Raw genomic sequence first — 20253 nt, 5'->3', positions numbered from 1 at the left:
ACCATCCTTTTCCCCCAAGTTTTTTCTATCCTTTCTCTTGTTCCTCTTTGACCCTATTTTTCACTTCATTTCACTATAAGCCGAAGGGTTAATCCATTAATTAATTACGATCTCATGGTATGGCGAGCAACTTAGAAGCTTTTATCATAAAACTTCAGAGATTTTACGCCTACCTTTCACCGGATACTTCGTCATTCGTTTCTGATAACAATCAAAACGAATCGAATTTTTTATCGGGAATAATCGTAATTTCGATTCTTCGAGATGTCAGTGACATCGAGAAAATATCTTTTTCTTATTTTTTTTTTTGTTTTAACATCTATCACAATGTTAATGTTATAAATAAAGAAACGAAGTAAATACGTGTAGTATTTTTGTTTCTTTGTTTGCTTTGTTTCTTCTCAAAATTTCCCCGATTTTTTTTTTAATTTATTAAAAATTCCTTTATAAGAAAAATCTCCGTTTTAACGACGAATGGATAAATAATTAAAAAAACAAAAAACAAAAAAAAAAGAGAGAAAAGAAAAAAAGAAGGAAGTAAATTAATCTTTACGACTTGTACCAACGTTATTGTAACATTAAATCTTACGTAAGATGAAATCGATGACATGCCTGCGTGCAAATGCGTATAGCAGAGTAAGAGTAGAAATACCAGAGTAGAAATTTCATTGACGAGCAACATAACGAGACTATATACGACGCGTGTGCGACTTTACGAAGTCGTAACCATAAAGCAAATTGCTTTGCGACACGTAAGTAGTCAGAGTAATTCGTTGGCTTTTATGTATAAGGTGCTAAATTACCATTATTTGCTTATCTTTTGAACGATTAAGACTACGATGCTACAAGTTCACCCAAGAGGCCCCAATTATATTCGAAAAGAAAAAGTCGATTATCATTATGAATGAGTATAGAGTTACGTGTCAGAAATATAAAAATTTATAATGAAGGAAAGAAAAGATAACAAAAAAAAAAAAAAAAAAATATATAGAAAAATAGAAAAATAAACAATATCGGGATAAAATGTAGAAAGAAATTAAAAAAACTTTTGTCAAGAGTATAAAGAATAAGTATCGATGGTATAAAAAAAGAATAAAAAAGAATTTTTCTTCGACCTGTGATACGTCGACCCTGTAATTTTGGACGATATTTAAAATTTATCATTGATATTTGAAAAAAAAAAAAAAAAAAGAAAAGAAAAAGAAAAAGAAAAAATAAACAATATTAAATTTTCCAAATTTACAATACGTAATGTCATCCATCCTTCGAGATAACTTTTGTCAAAAACTCCAAATTCAAACTCAAACTCAAATCGATCGTTTTAAATGTTCCCTTGCTATTACTAGGTTTCACAAATTTCTTTCTAAAGAAGTGATCTTTGCCGACGATGGATGAGAAATCCTTATCGTACGGGACGAAGGCAATAAGAAATGAAAAATCCATCCACTATCGAAAGACACTCGAACGAAGAACGAACGTCTCTTTCCTTTTCGCTCACGTCACATTTATCGCATTCGTCTCAGCATCTTTCCGATCCGTTTCTCTCTCTCTCTCTCTCTCTCTCTCTCTCTCTCTCTCTCTCATTCGTTCGTTCGTTCGTTCATTCGTTCGTTCGAATGGAGGCCGTGCGACGAGTGCGCTGCTTTTATAGGAGACGCGATCGTTGACACACTTAAGTCGATCCTTTATCAACGACCGCGCAAACCTTTTCTTCGTCAAAAAAAGAAAGAAAAAGGAAAGCAAAGAAAAAGAAACGAAGAGACAAGAGGAAAAAGGGAAAGAAGAAAAAAAAAATGAAGGTAAAAGGATGGAAGGATGAGAGGGAGGGAGGGAGGTAGGTAGGGGAAAAAAAAAACAAATAAATAAAACTCGTATTTGATCGACCAAGCAGCTTATCTCGAATACGAGATGCGTCGGCGCTGGTCGAGTTAGTATATTTTTGGGATAGACTATGAGTGTCGTTGCTGCCAAGAATACTCGCAACCTAATAGTCGCTTGACAGATCTATCTTTCTCCCTCTCCCTCTCTTTCTCTCTTTTTTTACACACGTACACGAGAATCCATCGAGAGTATGTCGAAAAACAAGTACGATGCGTAAGGGGTTCTTTGACGGCTCTATGATCGTCTCTCTGATGGTACTCGACGCGCCTACAAATCAATTTACAACGCGTCGAAATACACACCGGAACGATAATCATGATAAAACCGATAGGTAAGCGATTATCCTTGAACAATTCGATTGAAACTGTGAAATTGAGGTTTTTTCTTTCTTTCTCTCTTTTGTTTTGTTTTGTTTTTTTTTTTCGATATAGGAAATAAATTTCATTGAAATTAATTCAAAAGACAATAGAAAGTAATGATTCTTAAAACAAAAACAAAATTGATGTTCATTCATTAAATTGAAAATACGTTCGAACGATCTTCAAAGTTGATTTTTTCGAAATGATAAATTTGTTTGTCCTTTTTTTTTTTTTTCTTTTTCATTTTCTTTTTCTTATTCAAACAATATTATCATTTTTATTTCTATTTTATAATTTTTATAAAATATATTTTTTATATACTCAGTTATCGTTTGTTGTAAATAAGAAAGACCGAAGCGAGTTGATATTATTTTATTGTTACATTGTAATTATTTGAACACAAATATATAGTACTAAATCAGTAATAGATGTTTTAAGTGTATTGTTTATCTGTTTACTACGATAGAGTTTGTTTATCTTGACAATAACTATTTCGTTCTTACGAAGAAAAACGTAAATGTATTTGAATTGTCTTTTTGATTCGTCGTGTCGGAAGACGTTATATATAAAATTATAGACACTGAATTGAATCATTTCATGATGAATTAATTAAGTTTCTTTACTTCGTTTATATGCCCCAGACTTTTTTTTTTTTTTTTATAGATATACTTTCATATAATTCGTGCAGAGTAGATTAATGCGTTTTCCCCTAGAGTTGAATCAATCAAATTGATAGAGCTTATCAATTTGAAGAAAAAAGAAAAGAAAAATAAAAGAACGAAGGCCGTGGTAGGTAGTGGTAAGAAAAATTTAAAGGAAAAAAAAAAATCAATAACAACGTGCACACGATAAAAATAAATTAATCATTCTCAAAATCAAAGCAATGGGAAGAATAAATCCAATGGATATCCATATGGTATGAGATGAAATCTACATATAAAATGATACGAAGATATTTTAATTATACATGCTTGGAAAGAGATTAATTTTTTATATGTTCACTCACATTGCTCAATACATGCTCCTTAAAGTTTTAATCCAAAAATTGATACATTTTGATTTTATCGAACAAATATATTTTTATATTTATTTTATACATAGTATTTTCACACAAATTTCTCGCTTTTAATACAAAAAAAAAAATATATATATATATATATATATATATTTTAAGATACTTTTCGTTAAGTAATTAATTCGAAAGAAAAATTGCAAAAATGAAAAATTAAAAGACGTAATAATCTTCTTATCCTTATATATAGAAATTATATTAGATTAGATTAATTATCAAAAAAAGAAAAACCTATTGAAACATTGTCGATCTTTCATTATTATCGATTTTAAAGGGTCATAGTACGATTCAAGGTCTGTCAGTGAACGTATAGGTAGATAACTGGTAAACGATTAACCTTCCAACGGGAGTATCGATTAAAGCGTACCAGTCTCTTCATTGTTCCGAGATAACAGCGGTTAAGCGAAACGTTAACTACCAAGGCAGGCCGTCCAACGTTTCATCGTACTAAAGTGCAACTCTAATGTGCGACCGCATACGTCATTCGCAGCCATCAATTTTGCATTGCGCCACTACCACTAACGCGTAGGTAAGATAGGAGGAGACCAAGTAGTATCATAACGTCTCTACCTACGCATGATGTTGCGGTTTGGGATATGATATTGCGGGTGTTTACAAAGGCATCCGCATTAGCTTTCAAGATAATTGAAGATAATGACAATATGCGTTGATACTATATTTAGAAGAGATGACCTGGGGCCCACACGCATAATTGTCCTTGGTAAGAAGATCTATCCTAAATTATTTCTCTTAGTGACGCATCAAAATTCATACTTGGATGATCTTAATAATCGTAATACTCATTGAAGATACGTAGATACGTAGATACAATGATTCCATATAAAAAAATATATTAGAAAATGTATCATTAAATTTTTCATATATGATCTCATTCACGATATTAATAATTTTATTTATTAATAAGCGTAGAATTAATTCGATCGATTGTTGATCTTAATATAGATTATACCTTGTTTATAAATAGTTGATAATGTAACGTAAAGATTAAAAGGGTTTATTAAGAATTTGTAAAATTTGTTTTTAATTATTACGTTAATTCATTTCTAAAAGCACAACTTTCATAAAATTAAATTTAAAAAAAACAGAGAAAGAGAGAGAGAGCTATACTATACATTTGACTACTTCATCGGAATATTTTTTTTCTTTTCTTTTTTTTTTTTTTTTTTTTTTTTTTTATAATAATTGTCATTGAAAATAAAAAAAGAAAAGTCCTCTTCATTTTTATCGGTGAATCGATCGATCCATCTGCTTTAAATTCGCGATGAATGTTCACTCGTTAGCGTTTCCGACGCGGATGATTTATATTTGCGATTTTATCGATCTCTCTTTTAGTTGCTCTTTATAATTCTTTTCTCTTTCAGATGATTGATTCGGTTCGCGTAATGATAACATAGATCATATTCGATCTGGGTTCGTTAGAGAGACATCTTGAATTCACGATCCGAAATATTATTCGCGAATTGACGAGAGAATAATCGATGTTTAATTACCCGTATGTATTAAATTATAAATTTTCGAAAATCTCTGGACTGCTTACGGAATAGTTAATTACAAGTTCGATAGATCTTCTGATTACGCAGGGGAATCAATGGTTCGAGATTGGTAAACAGTTTCCCTTGTGAAACCGAGTTACTTGCAATTAACGTAACTTTGGTTATTGTGAATGAATATTAATATAAAATAGAAAACGAGTTAAAAACTTTTTTGAAGAGGAAAATCTCAACTATGATGACGACGACGTTATATAAGTAGAATACGTATGCAACTCGATGCCTAGAATGAAATTAAAACTGTCCGACGATTCTAATCCCGTACGTCATATCCGGCAGTCAACGCGATCTATGCGTAAAAATGAATGTAGAATAAAAGAAAGAAAGAATGAAAAAAAGAAAAAAAAAGAAAGAAAAAAAGAAAAAGAAAAAGAACAAAAAGGAAAGCAGAAAATAAACTATACGGCTTATTCGAACGAAAACAAAATTTCGAAAAAAGTGATAAAATAAATTAATATAAAATAAATAAATGTTTCGACGAAATATTCGAAGAAGTCCGAAATTGCTTATAGTCCGATTAATTTACTACTCGTTAACGAGTTCCTTTTTACATATCCAAGTTGTATAATTAATAAAGGTTATAACATTGAAAAAAATTTTCTTTAAATTAATATTACGAGAAAAATTATTAATCGCAAAATTCTCATTAAGTACGGGCATTAAAAAATAAAGTAATTACAAAACTAATCGGTTTGTATCTTTAAAATAAATATAAGGCAAATATTATTAAAAAAAAAAAAAAAAGAAAAAAAAGAAAAAAAATAAAAAGAAAAATTCTTTTCCCTATTCGCATAATATATTTTCCTTGTAAAATGAGTATTAAACAAAAACACACGCACGCGCGTATACAAAACAAAGCAAAACAAAACAAAAAAAAAGAAAAGAAAGAAAAAGAAAATATGAAAAAATATATTTTTCGAAAAATAAAATAATATTAACACGCTTTTGTTGATATTTTAAAACATCCCCTCGTGCTCCTTGAAAATTTCATTTTACCTTTCGCAAATGCGGTCGAACGCGCGCGCATTAGTATGTGAAAGTAACGAAAGTGTAAGTATACGCGCGTGCGCCGGCAACAGGCGGGGCAGCATTTGCTTCGGTGCGGTTGAATAACATTAACGAGACTTCGCAGCCTCTAAATTGCACCTTCGTAGCAATTTTCGCTCCAGTGTTTTGGAAGATACCGCTTTTCTGCTCTCAACATTTACCGAAGAGTCGCTTTGAGAGTACGAATGTGCGAATTCTCTCACTTGTTCCACTTCATTTTCATTGCTTTGATTATTATCTGACCGTACTAAGACGGACAAAAACAGAAACGAAAAGAGAAAGAAACAAATTCGTGAAACATATCATATAACACCCCCCTCTCGCTCGTCGTCCCCGTCCAAAAACAATTTTGAACGAAACTCTTTCGTATTAAAATTAAAAACTGTTTATCTTTATGACACTTCGTAATAATATTATACGTTTTTACAATTAATTAAAATATTCCTTAAACGTTTTTCATTTCAGTGCGAGGCAAACGTGTTCGCGCTGTTTACACAAATTTTTTCCATATCGAAAAGTACCAGAGAATTGCGAGCCACGCATTGCGCAATTGACGTTGTTCGCTCGATTCTATCGACGTGCATTGAAACAAGCCCTATCGTGCCAGCTTTGTCGCTGTTCTTCTCTCTCTCTCTCTCTCTCTCTCTCTCTCTTTTTTCTTTTTTTTTTTACAAAACTTTTTTTCAGAATCCCCCAGCCAATAAAACGGTTAAACATTTATTGCGGAATATTTCGGTATGTAAAAAAATCATGTTTCGCGCGCGAACTTTCTCGCGATAAACATTAAAATTACATTAGTTATATAAATAAAAGAATTGACAAATGTTATGGTAAAAAAATGATGTAGATAATTGTGAAGAATACATTAAACGTCGGTCATTCCAAATTTGTATATCGATTTCGTTGATGATAAACAATAATAATTATAGGATGCGATAAAACGAAGAAAGAGAGAGAGAGAGAGAGAGAGAGAGAGAGAGAGAGAGAGAAAGAGAGGGAATGAGTGAGTGAGTGAACAGGAAAGATGGTCGCAAAGTAAAGATAGCGCAAGCCTTGCTCTGTTTACGACTACTATATACTTACACACCCGTGATTTATGATCCTCGTCACGTTGATAAGAAAATACTTGTTAAAGTGCGGAGATAAAGCAGATGCACGTTATATAATGTGACGATTGAAGTCCACCGATACAGGAATGCAAAACGCCACTCTTTTATGATTTACATTAATCTATTTTTAATGAACTTATGTAATGTCAGATATAATAATAATAAAATATAATATTCAATCTTATTTAAATTAAAACTGTTAACAAAAATAAACGATTGGTTGATTTAAACAGTACATATAAACTAGACGATCTTGAAATGTCGATCTTGAAAATTATGATCTCACGATAAAATATATATTTATCCAACATCGTGAATCAAAAATAAAATTACATACATACGTATATACATGAATATATTCGTTGTACTAAAGTTATTTTCTAAAAGCATAAACTTAAATGTTAATTTATCTAAATATCCTTATCAAAGAAGATCTATTGCTTTAAAAAATAGGGAACTGGGATTGAGTATTCAAAAAAAAAAAAAAAAAAAAAAAAAAAGAGAAAAGAAAACAAATTGTTCTACATAAATTATCATCGTCCCAGCAGTGAATATTTTTAAGAAAAATTATAATTTCGGTTTTAAAAATAAAGAGAGATTACCAACGTGTGCCGTTTCGACGTTCAAATTGTCTCGAGTGAAATGATGAAATATTTAAATACGATGATATAAGTACTTTTTAAATTTATCTTAAGTTCTAATATAACAATGAGGGATTATTTTCGTGCGATCATTAAATTTAACGTAAATCCTTGATTTGGTTTTATCTTTTTTTTAAATAAAATTTTATTCAAGTTCAATAAAAGCGGCATTTGATTATATCGTACGAATAAATGTATATAAATATACAATGTACGTTGGATAAAAATTATTACTTATTTAATTGTACATGTATACACGTCAAAGTGATTTGCATGGAAAATAATTTTATATGAAAACTAAAATGACAATTTATCAATAATTTCACTTTAACCCCTCACGTTCTCTTTTTTGTTTTATTTCTTTTGTTTATTTTAATTTTACCAGGAAAAAAGAATCGATGATGATAAAGCGAATATAAATAACAAGGAAAAATCGTATAGACGATTTTACAAAATATTTGAAAAATAAATTTCATCGAAATTCCTCTTTTTTTTACATATGCAGAGTATACTTTTTATCGATTTATATTTTTACATATATAGACAAAAAAATCTTTGAACATTTCGCAATGATCGTGGTATATTAAACGTGTACGAATGAAAAAAAAAAAAAAAAAAAAAAAAAAAAAGAAAGAAAAAAAAATGAAAAAAAAAAAAAAAATAATAAAAAATAAAATAAAAAGAAAAGAAAGAAAGAAAAAAGAGAATATTCGTTGGAACGAACCAAACGATCATTTCGTATTTCACTTCTAGTTTTTCTTCGTGCAAATAAGATTCGGTCATATTTAATTTTTTTATTTATAAAGTTTTTAAAGTTATCATATCTTCCCTATACGATTCTCATCAAATATATTATTTTTTTTCCCTTCCATTCCTCCTCCGCCACCACCACCTCCCCCTCCTCCCAATATTTCCAATTATTTCGTAACGATACGTTTCCATCTTTTATTATTCCAGACATTTCGAATTTCATCGTACTGAAACCGTTTCCTGCTATAATAATAATTCTCTCCTAATCCTCTATCTCGAAGCGTTCCCGAACGTATATATTCAGATAGTATATATCAAAGTAACATATACATAGACGGACTTGCCTCTCACCTCCTTTCTCACTTCTTTTCTTACTTTGCGCCTTCTCTCTTGCTTTACTTCGCTTAATTAGATGCTCGAATGTCTCGAGGTCTCGAGTATCGTGCTACCTGTTTCCTGCAATTGAATTTTATCGCCTATCACCACTACCTATATAGTAGATATATAATGTTTAAGAGAGAGAGAGAGAGAGAGAGAGAGAGAGAGAGAGAGAAAGAGAGAGAGAGAGAGAGAGAGAGAGAAAAGAGAAAAAGAAAGAGTGAGAGATCAATCGTACATATTTTGGCACGATGTCAAAATTATTATCAACAAGAAATTACTTATCAATAAATATTTAACGTTTCAATGTAATAGAAATTAACGATTTTTATTCGCATAAATGAAATATCGTTTGTTTGTTTTTTTTTTTTTTTTCTTTCTTTCTTTCCTTTTCTTCTTTTTTCTTATTACGAAAATTTCCATCGAGTTTACGTAATATATTTAACAGAAAATATTCATTCCTGTCGTCGATGATTATCTATAATCTAGAAAATGATGCCTACGATGCTTAACTCTATGCTATCTGTAAAGCTTCGGATCCGATGATACAACAACAATGTAGTCTATCATTACTCGACGGAGAAAGGATGTCGTTCGCAGACGAACGAACGGTCATAAATTTCAATATAAAGTTGGTAATTAATTTTTTTAAATAAACAAATTAATGGCTTTACTATCGTAAGTATGTATCTACATTCCTTATTTCAGGCGTTAAGACGTAAAAAAAAAAAAGAAAAAGAAAAAAAAAAGAACGAAAGAAAAGAAAAGAAAAAAGATTTACTGCAAACGACTGATAGTAAATGATCGTAAACGTGTATTTGAAAAAAAAAAGAAAAAAAAGAAAAAAAAAAAAAGAAAAAAAATACATAATTACAAACTACTACTTCTACCATTACTGCTACTACTATTATTACTACTGGTAGTACTACTATTGTATTTAAAATTTTATAAAAAAATATTTACATTATTTTAATCAAATGTCAATATTCCATCGGTGTATTATATAACTTAAAGTATAGAATTTCTTAATTACATACGAAGCCGTGCCGCCTTTCCAGATAGTTTTCTTCGATGTCGATACGATTCGACTTGACTCGACTCGATTCGACTTGACTCGACTCGACTCGACTCGAAGCCAAACCACGAACGTTCGTTCGTCTTTTAAAAAGATTCTATAGACAGGTTTCCGAAGGAAAGCGAAACTAGCCTGCAGCGGCAACGAAGCTGGTTCTTCGTATTTTTTCCCTTCCTTCTTCGTCTTCTACTACTACTACTATTACTACTACTATTACTTACTAATACTACTTCTATTACTACTACTACTACTACTACTACTACTACTACTACTTCTTCTTCTTCTTCTTCTTCTTCTTCTTCTTCTTCTTCTTCTTCTTCTTCTTCTTCTTCTTCTTCTTCTTCTTCTTCTTCTTCATCTCATTCCTCTTTCTCGTGTGTATCTTATAAGTCTGTATGTATTTATAACTACGTGCAATGACCGTTTAGAAAAGTGAAAATATCTTTTGCAGTCGAAAAAAAAAAATCGAAGACTGGTTTTAGCAAGACATGAGATAACAACGATTGAGCGTAATCGAAACAAGTTTCGAGAGATGGGAATTTAATTTTTCTTTTCCTTTTTCATCTTTTTGCTCCTTCTTCTTTTCTTTTTCTTTTTTCTTTTTTTTTTTTTTTTTCTTTTTTTTTTCTTCGTAAATCAATCCACACCCATCTATATTAAGTTTTAAAAGAAATTTCTTTCGAATGATTTATTAATCCATTCATTGAGAAATGAACAAGAAACGTATAAATCTTTTTTAATTCTTCCATTTTTAAACGTTAAACTTTACTTTTACTTTTACCTTGCAATTTATTTATCTTTTCTTTTTTTTTGTTCGTTAAAGAATATAAATTCATTTATTTGCAATGTTATTCCATGTCGTTAAAAAGAAGAAAAGAAAAAAAAAATCAGATCAGTTACAATCACTTTTTGCGATCACTAATTATACTATTGTTCGATTTAAATGCCTGTCGATAAAAATATCTTATATAAGAATAATAATAATAAAAATAATAATAATAATAATAACAATAACAATAACAATAATAATAATAATAATAATAAAAACAACAACAACAACAACAACAACAACAACAACAACAACAACAACAACAACAACGTATTCGTTAAAATTTTTATATTTTATGCCTTTTTTTATATATCCTATAAACTGGTTTACGTTTGAGTTCCTCGTACCAGTATGAATAACCTGCACGGGTCATTAACTTACAGCATAATAAATTTGATCTATCAATCTTTTTATCAATCTATCTATCTTTTTCTACCTTTCCGGTGAAAGGATGACCACGGGATGGGAAGAAACGTTTCTTCATTGAAAAGAGATATTAACACCACGATTGATATCTGTCGTATGGACTAAACATACTATACGTTTCAAGCTTCAGCAATTCATGATAGAATAGAGGATATAGATTCCCCTTTATTCATAGACGCGTATTGCCATTATATTTATGCAAATAATGTCTAAAGTTCAAACGTAAGGTACTTGCTCCATCTATCCCAAGATTTACGGCCGCTTTCTCTTCGCTCACGGAATTCTTAATGCTCACGCGTGACACTTCCGCACGAACGAATCCTTTTTTCTTTCTCTCTCTTTTTCCTCCCTCTATCCTCGATTACGACGTGCTTCTTGATAAAAGAGAGAGAGAGAGAGAGAGAGAGAGAGAGAGGAAGAAAAAAAAAGGGGAAAAAAAACGAGTAGACAGAAAAAGAAAAGGAAAAAAACGAAAGAAAAGAAATAAAAACAAAACAAAAAAAGAAAAAGGAAGCAAAAACAAAAGTATTAGCAAATTTAGCAGGGCGAATCGATTCGATTCGTTCTAAAGCTTTCCATTTGAAAAGTGAAAATTCTTCGTTTAAATTGACGATTATCTTGAAGGTCAATTCTTGTCGTCGGTCACGCGGGAAAAAGAAAGCAATAAAGAAAGAAAAAGAAACAAAGAAGGAAAGAAAAAAAAGAAATAAATAAACGAGACGTCGCGAATATGAGAGAAAGAGAGAGAGAGAAAGAGAGAGAGAGAGAGAGGGAAAGAGAGAAAATAAAAGAAGGCATCGTAAAATCATTCAACAGGTGTAAATGCATTTTTCGGAGTCGGATCGACTCTTGATCTTTAAAATCCTTATTAAGCCCCCCGTTGCTATCGTCGTTCTTTATAATATTTTCAAATGTCGTCGTTAATTTGATAAGATAAGAAAAAAAACTTTCATCTCTTTTCAACTCACTTGTGCGCTTTAGAAAAAAAAAAAAGAAAAAGAAATAAAAAAAAAAAAAAAAAGAAAAAAACGGAGAAAAGAAAAAAAAAGGGAAAAAAGAAAATAATATAAAAAAAGGGAAGAAAAAAAAAACAGAAAAGACCGGATGTTCTTTAGTAAATCTACGAAATGACGAAAGTTGAAAGGACAGCGAGATGCATCTTTGATTTGATCCACCTGGTTCATGGAAAATAAAGGGAGGAGAGAGGGAGAAAGAGAGAGAAAAAGAGAGAGAAAGAGAGAGAGAGAGAGAAAGATAAAAAGCAAAGAACACAAAGTACATACTAATCCCTTAAGAGCTTCGCGTAAGAAGAAAAGAGAAAAAGTATCATCCTGTGGGAGTCACGAAAGCTTCGGGAGCGTGAGATTCATTGAAATACTAAGGAACTCTGCGAAAAAACAGCATCCGAGTTAAATTCCTGAGGAGAGAGGATAGAAAGAGAGAGAAAGAGAAAGAGAAAGAGAGAGAGAGAGAGAGAGAGAGAGAGAGAGAAGGACGAAGGAAAAGAGATACCTTCTGTCACCGTCGAGATCAACTTTTCAACAACGACGTTCGATAGAATTTCTTTCCTTTTCTTTTACAGTTTTGATGGGGGAAAAAAGATAAAGAGTGAAGGGAAAAGTATTTTATAGGTTATAAGAGAAGAAAAAAAAATCTCCTATTACAGAAGAACGATTAATTATATACGAAAGTTCCTTTTACATTTAGAAATGACGATACGATGACATCATGATAAACTATAGATATACTTTCGCATATACATTATACATCTATCTATTACTATCAGATCGAAAGAAATTTTCATTTGTTACGAATAATAATTTACTTTTGTTACATGTATATAGAAAGTATTTATTTCAATGTGACGAGAACTGAGAGATAATAAATTTTGAAAGATCATAATTTCATCGTCGATTTTAAATTTGATTTTGTAAAAATATATATATATATATAAAAGGAAGAAAAAAAAAAGAACAAAAAATAGAAAAATCAGAAAGAAATCTTTGATCGACGGGTTCAGTATATGTCAAAAATACAGTATAATGGCAGAAAAAAATCGATATATAAGTTGAATTATTTTATTTTGTCCCTGATTTTAATAAAATTAAGTATAATATAAGTACACTTATATTATTTAAAGTGCTACCCTATGATTTATATTATTGCGTATAATAACGTAATCCTACGAACGTTCAATTGTATAATCAAATAAATATAAGTAAAATTAAAAATTGTGATTAAAATAAGTTGTCATTTACAAAAAATAAAATAAGTAAAATAATGATGTACATTTTTTTTTTTTTTATATCCAATAAAACGAGACAATATGTTATCAACTTATCTTATTTAAGATGTAATCCTCGATCTTACATTTCACTTTATAATTATTAAAAACGTTTTTCCGTAAAACTAAGAATATTGATTTACATCGTTTTTCCCGTTCAGAAGAGAAGTATCATGTGCTTGTAAAAGTTCGTCGGATTGCAAATAAGTGGAAGTTACTGGGAGCTTTCTTGTTTCTTTTCTTTTTTTTTTTTTTTCCTTTATAAATTTAAGAAGACGCTTAATCACGAATTAAAAATTTATTTACGGCATCTTAAGTAACAACGCAATCTCATTTCGATTATAATTAAAAGTGAAACCTCGATAAAGTGCATATCTATGCCACTTGTATGCTTTTTCTTTTTATTTTTAATCAGAAAAAAAGAAAGGAAAAAGAAAAAGATCACCGCGCAATACAAAACGAATCATCCGTGAAAATCTACGAAGAGAACGATCGTAATCGCCGACGTGTGCGAGGAGAGATTTAAAAGATTTGTAGAAATGGTGAAATGGACGTTAATGACAAAGTGCGTTCTAGAAGACCGAAAGAATTTGAGAACGATGAATTGCAAGAAGAAATTCTTGATAAAGATCCCCCTCCTCAATCATTGGAAGAGCTTGCTGAGTTAAACTTGGAGTTAATGCATCAACCGTTTCTCTCGGCGGTTGAAATCAATGGGGAGAAAATTTAGAAGATAAGTAAATGGATTCTGTATCAACTGATCGATCAAACTGCATCAGTCAGATAATACTAAACCTCGTATTGCTGTTGCTATTAAAAGAACGAGAAAAAAAAAGAAAAAGAAAAGAAAAGAAAAAAAAAAGGGAAAAAAAAAAAGAAAACCATAATTAGAGTTAAAATCGAAAACATTAACGTTCATTACATCTAATTGGAGATGTTAGAAACCTTATTAGAGGAAATATTTTCCAGTAATCACTTTATTACTTGTCGGACATTATCCATCGTTCTGATGTTCATTTATTTTGATCGATCTGATCTGATAAGACAATTCGCTTGTCCGATACAATATGATTTGATAATATCGAGAAGTTCGAAAATGAGTAGATAATTTCATTGTCTCTAAAGATTTTATTTTTTTTTTTTTTTAGAAATAAGATCAGACAATAATCCTTTAAAGTGGAAAAAGATTGTAGAAAAATGATGCCAGATATTATTAATTAAAATGAATATATATATATATATATATATGTTTACTTTTTTTTCTTTTTCTCTTTACTATTAATCGAATAAAATTTATTACATATTTAATATAATATAATAGTATATAAACTTTTTCAAGCGCCTTGCAAATAATAATAATAATAATAATAATAATAATAATAATAATAATAATAATAACAAATAACAAGAATAAAAATAAAAATAATAACACAAATTATATTACAAATCGATCGAAAATAAACATTCGAAAAATTATATTTATAATTAATTTTAAAATGGACTGATTGATCGACGTTCAACAAGTTGATTCGCTAGAAAGAAATAAGGAACTTTGAAGGGCGGGGAAAATGGTAAGAATGGAAGAGACGGGAAATCCGATTCTATTTGCTCTTCAACGTCGACAAGATTCTCACGGCCGACTTATTCGTTCTCGTTTTCTCGCTTTCCGCAAACTCGCGCTACGGAGAGGGTATCTCCGAAATGACAGCGAGTCGAGGCGAGTTGAGGAGGATGGAAAGATAGAAAAGTCGTTAGGCACGTCGAGGCGTGTCGTCGTGCGACGAACCGATAAATAGACCGAGAATAGTTCTCTCTGTCTCCTCTTTCTCTTTGTCCTCTCTCGATGAATATTTCAACGTCGACGATAAATCCCGCGGGAATAGTATTCTATGTTAACGTGTTTACTTCCAAAGCTAGTTGTACAAGCTAATATCTCATAATTAAAAGAGAAGCTAAAAAAAAAAAAAAAAAAAAAAAGAGAGAAAGAGAGAGAGAGAGAGAGAGAGAGAGAGGAAAATAAAAATAAAATGAAAGAGAAAATACAAAAATAAATCCTAAAATCGTAATAGAATTCATTATATATATTTTATATATTTTTATATCTGCGTATATCTGATATCCTTTCATCATCATTGATTATCGCAGTCTTATATGCGCATATATTTAATGAATAATGAATAATTAAACATTTAGCACATTGACAAGTACATTAAAATGCTTTCCTTTTCCCATTATAAAATATATAACAAATTTATTAAGTTCATATCGATCAATGTCAATATAAAATCATTAAAAATCACCTAATAATTTGAAATTTCTATAAACTCATACGTAAAATCAGATATTGTATAAGTCACGTTGATCATGTTTATATGAATAAATATAAAGGATCAAATAATGTTCGACGTTTGGCAATAAATGTATTAACTTTCTTCATTTTGCCGTACAAAGAAATTTTCGAAATGGAGTAAATCGAAAGAGAATAGCTAGGGTCTGAGGTATCTCTTTTCAAAGTAAACCAAGAAGAATCGAAAATTTCTTTTCCTTTAACCTCGGTTTAAGGGGTCAACGAGAGAACTCTTCTTCTCTTCACGATCGAAGAGGAAGAAAAGGAGAATGAGGGATAAGAGTAATCGTACTGACTCGAATCGATTCTCATACGACGAAGAAAGGCTTGCCTTTGTTCGAGCTTCTTCTTTTCCATCTCCTCCTCTTCTCTTCCTTTTCTTTTTTTCTTTTTTTTTTTTGCCTTCGAGCAAGAAAGTTAAAGGTTGCCGATGCGTTCCGCGTGCAAGGTACAAAGTAACGTGTTCTTATGCACGGACATGCGCATGAGGATTATGCAAGAGGAGCATAGCCTCGTGCCAATCGTCTATACGTTCTCTTCTTAAAGCAGCTTCGTGCAGCGGATATATTGCTATACATACATTACGTATGCTTCACGATACGTAATTACGATTCGAATGACGATTGAACTCGAACGAAGGAAAGACTGACTCTTTTTTCTCAAGGTCAAGTTTTTCTCTTTTTCTCTCTCTCTCTCTCTCTCTCTCTGTCTCTTTTTCTCTCTCTCTTTTAATTTCTCTTTCTGTTTTCAATTGTCCTAAGAAAAGTATAGCTATCAACGAACATACGACATTCTTTTTCTTTCGAACCACCTGAGTAAATTAATATCAAATGATCCATCAGTATATAGAGTCAATCACAAAATACTTTCGAAATTTGATATTTGAAATTTTAAATAATGATTTGAAATAATTTCTGTTAAAATATATTTTAACAGAACTTGGAAAAATATTCTTTTTTTTTTTTCTTCTTTTTTTTTCTTTTTTTTTTCTTTTTTTTTTTTTTTTTTTTTTTTTTTTTTTTTTTTTTTTTTTTTTTTTTTTTGACTTTTTAAAACGAATACGTATGTTTAATTTTTAGATAAGATTATGTTATGTGCGTTTGAAAAATATTTCTACTACGTTTAGTTTATTAACTAATTTCTATACCGTTAAAATAATTCTTTAGTTTAGTATAATATTTTTGTTTTATTTTCAAAATATATAAAATCTTTGCGTCGTACCAACTTTAGTTATTTTTTATCATAATAGAAAAAAAAAATAATTGTCCTTCTAAAAAAAAAATATGTAGACATATATATTATTATATACCATGTTATATGGATATACATGTATGTAAGTATGTATGTATGTATGTTTTCGATTATAAGAAAAAAGTTATCTTATTTTCCGACACAAATTGCAAAAATTGAAATACAAGGGCGGATTATCATCTCTTGGTATACTACAAATAACGTTTTATTCGATAATGAAAAAAGAGTTCAGGTTAACCACCTTTTGTGGCGAACGACGTTTCAAAATCGACTGGTAGTACAGTACTATCGGACGGTCATCTATAAATAGACGGATAGATTACTCGGTCGTTATGTTCCGCGACTGTCGTGGAAAAGTATAAAATAGAAAAGTGCAAATAGAATACAAATTATAGATGTCCATGAAGGTGAATACTAAGTAGATGATGACTCTTCACCTTGGATAAGGAAATTCGTTTGAATAAGGTAAGGTAAGGTCGCTTCGATCGTTTAAAAAAAAAAAAAAAAAAAAGAATAAATAAATAAATAAATAAATAAATAAATAAATAAAACAAAACAAAAAGAAAAGGAAAAAATTTATAAGAGCTCAAAGTCCATAGAAATTCTTTAAACAAAATTCGTTCATTATAAAAATTTAAGTTTAATGATAAATATACACATACACACGTACATATGTATGTATGTATGTATCTATGTATGTATGTGTAGTTATATACACTACCGATATTGGGTAAAAGAGAAACGGAAATATCAAATAACAAATAAAAACAGAGTAACAAAAAGAGAGAGAGAGAAAGAGAGAGAGAGAGAAAAAATAAGGCTGAAATAAATGCAGGAAATATATAAAAGGAATACTAGACGGTTCTGAATCATAGGCACACACTCATGCACATGATTTGTTCGTACACAAAATGTATATTCCACTCTCACTACCACTTATATTCAGTAGGTCGAACAAGCACAGTTTTCATTTGTCGCATCGATTATCACGCATTCGTTTGCTTTCCAATTTCACGCTACGTCTACGTCGATACTTACGCTTTTATGCGAAAACATCGAATCTGCGCCATTTTCGAAGCACACAATGAATACGATTCACGATTTTCAAAACCGCACTCGATTCTCTCGCCGATACCTTGTTACCGATGCTTTTATTCGAAATATATCGAAATATACAGTGTAGATATAAACAGTAAATAAATTATCAATTAATACGACAAATTACGAGGACACACATCCTGTACAATGTGTATCAAGGAATCGTTATTGTAGATGATTCACGTATGTCGGAGAAAACTGGGAGCACTTCAACGGAATTTTGAGCAACGCTGATGGGGATAGGAATTTTTTATGTTTCCAAATGCACCGGCTCTGCGAGCTCGCGAAGGTTTACACGAGCTGCACCTCATGAATATTCAAGAACTTTTCTAGGGTAAAAAAAGGAGAAAAAGAAAAAGAAAAAAAAAAAAAAAAGGAACCGACTGTTTTCTTTCTTTGCATTTCTTTTTTATTTCTTCTTTTCTTTTCTTTCTTTTTTCTTTTTTTTTTTTTTTTTTTTTTTTTTTTTTATCTAATCTTTATTCCATCTCATCGATCGTACGAGAATTTTGATCGACGTTTCCTTTAAGATCTTTTCTTTGAAAAATTAACGTGACCGGCAAGAAATCGAGACGAAAAAAGTGGACAAATCGATTCTTCAAACGATGTAAGTAAGTACCTGCCTGCTTCTTATCCAGTACTCCTACATGATGCGATAGAAGATCTGTTGTTTTTATTGGACAAAAGCGTGCGATAAAATAACAACGTTGTTCGTTCTTGTTAGACAATCATACTTACCGTTAATAATTTTTCGTTTGTCACGCAAAGATGGCCGCCGTTGTTCTTCCTCCATCGTCATAGTATTTCCTTTTCTGCGTAGGCCGTAAGAGTAACGAAGAAGTGCTTACATGGCGTTAATAAAACGTTAATACGCTTCGCTTCGACAATCGGTTAATATCCACGCTTGTTTGTTAATAGAGTATCATCTTCGACATCACCTCTGTGTGTGCGCGCGCGCAAATTTTTTGCCGGTCTCCTTCTTACCACCAGTAGCGGATCTGAGCTTGTCTCGTCTCTCAGCTTCGAATCTGAAAAATTTCAAATAACGCAAAATATTGATTAATTAAATCACAACGTGCATTCTAATAATAATTCTAAAACAATCTATCTTTGATTTATCTCTTACGAATTAAAATTCAAAGAATTTATGTATTTTCTAATTTATATATATTTATATGTAAAAAAATGTAATAAATAATGTAAAAAAATAAATATTGTAATAAATTAATTTTTTTAATTTCTAATTAATTCCTATAATTAATTCCTATAATATTGATTAACAATGTTAACGTAATTATAAACATTGTTCCAATGAAAATTAATTAGAAATAAGAGATTTTATTATTTCTAAAATAGCTCAACAAATTTATGTTTCAGAAAGAAAATAAAAAATATTTTGCTTTTTGTTTTTTTTAATTAATACAAACGTGACTTTATTTAAAACGAAAAATAGATATGACAATTATTCTTGGTATTGTTTTAAAAGTACATAATATTATATGTGTTCACGAATATTGTCATCGAATTGGAATTTGGAGCCTGGAAAATCGGAGGAAAACGATGAAAGGGAAAAGCTTTCAGTTGATTTATTCGACGAACCAACTACGTATTTATATGCGCCATGCAATGTACTAGCTTTAAGCTTATTAACGATAAATCGACAGTACGATATTAATCGAAGTGTAATTCATAAGAGAGTTGAGATTTGCCGTATAACACGCGGCAACTAACACATAACAATTCGATGTACATATCTAAGTACACTCATTCATAGAAATTAATATTCGATTACTATGATTAAGTTTTTTTTTTCTTTCTTCATTTATATGCCGTGTGAGATGTATGTGAAAAAATAAAATAAAAAGAAAAAAAGCAAAATAATTTTTCAATGTAGCATCGATAAAAAAAAAAAAAAAAGAAAAAAGAAAGAAAGAAAGAACAGAAAAAAAAAGAGAAGGAAAATACAGAAGGAAAATTTTTACAATTTTTTCCAAAAAATTTTTATAACGAAAGAATATACGAATCTCATAGATTTATTTATCTTATTGTGATCGCGTTAATATCATTAAAATCGATCTATCTTAGACTGAGTTACATAAATTTAAACAGAGAAATAATAAATACAGTGAACGATT

The 20253-nt window shown here is 30.3% G+C and overlaps 1 protein-coding gene and 1 long non-coding RNA gene across 3 annotated transcripts in view; one reads left to right on the top strand and one right to left on the bottom strand.

The window, feature by feature from the left end:
- Positions 1–5737, top strand: part of LOC124952510 — a 6101-nt gene extending 364 nt beyond the window's left edge. Inside the window, exons 2-3 of the long non-coding RNA XR_007101927.1 lie at positions 3587–4033; positions 4695–5737. This is a non-coding gene — a long non-coding RNA (uncharacterized LOC124952510). The remainder of the gene's footprint in view (positions 1–3586; positions 4034–4694) is intronic.
- Positions 5738–16144: 10407 nt separating this feature from the next.
- The window catches only part of LOC124952498, a 35233-nt gene continuing 31124 nt past the window's right edge, over positions 16145–20253 (bottom strand). Inside the window, exons 4-5 of one of the 2 annotated variants that reach the window (XM_047502484.1) lie at positions 18857–19146; positions 16145–18782 (exon numbers count right to left, since the gene is read on the bottom strand). The gene's annotated coding sequence lies outside the window, so the exon portion shown is untranslated. The remainder of the gene's footprint in view (positions 18783–18856; positions 19147–20253) is intronic. The other variant, XM_047502485.1, reaches the window with a different exon arrangement.

Source organism: Vespa velutina, chromosome 10 (assembly GCF_912470025.1).
Source record: "Vespa velutina chromosome 10, iVesVel2.1, whole genome shotgun sequence".
Lineage (NCBI taxonomy): Eukaryota > Metazoa > Arthropoda > Insecta > Hymenoptera > Vespidae > Vespa > Vespa velutina.
Note: the sequence above shows the minus strand (reverse complement) of the source record. Positions and strands in the feature narration are given on the sequence as shown.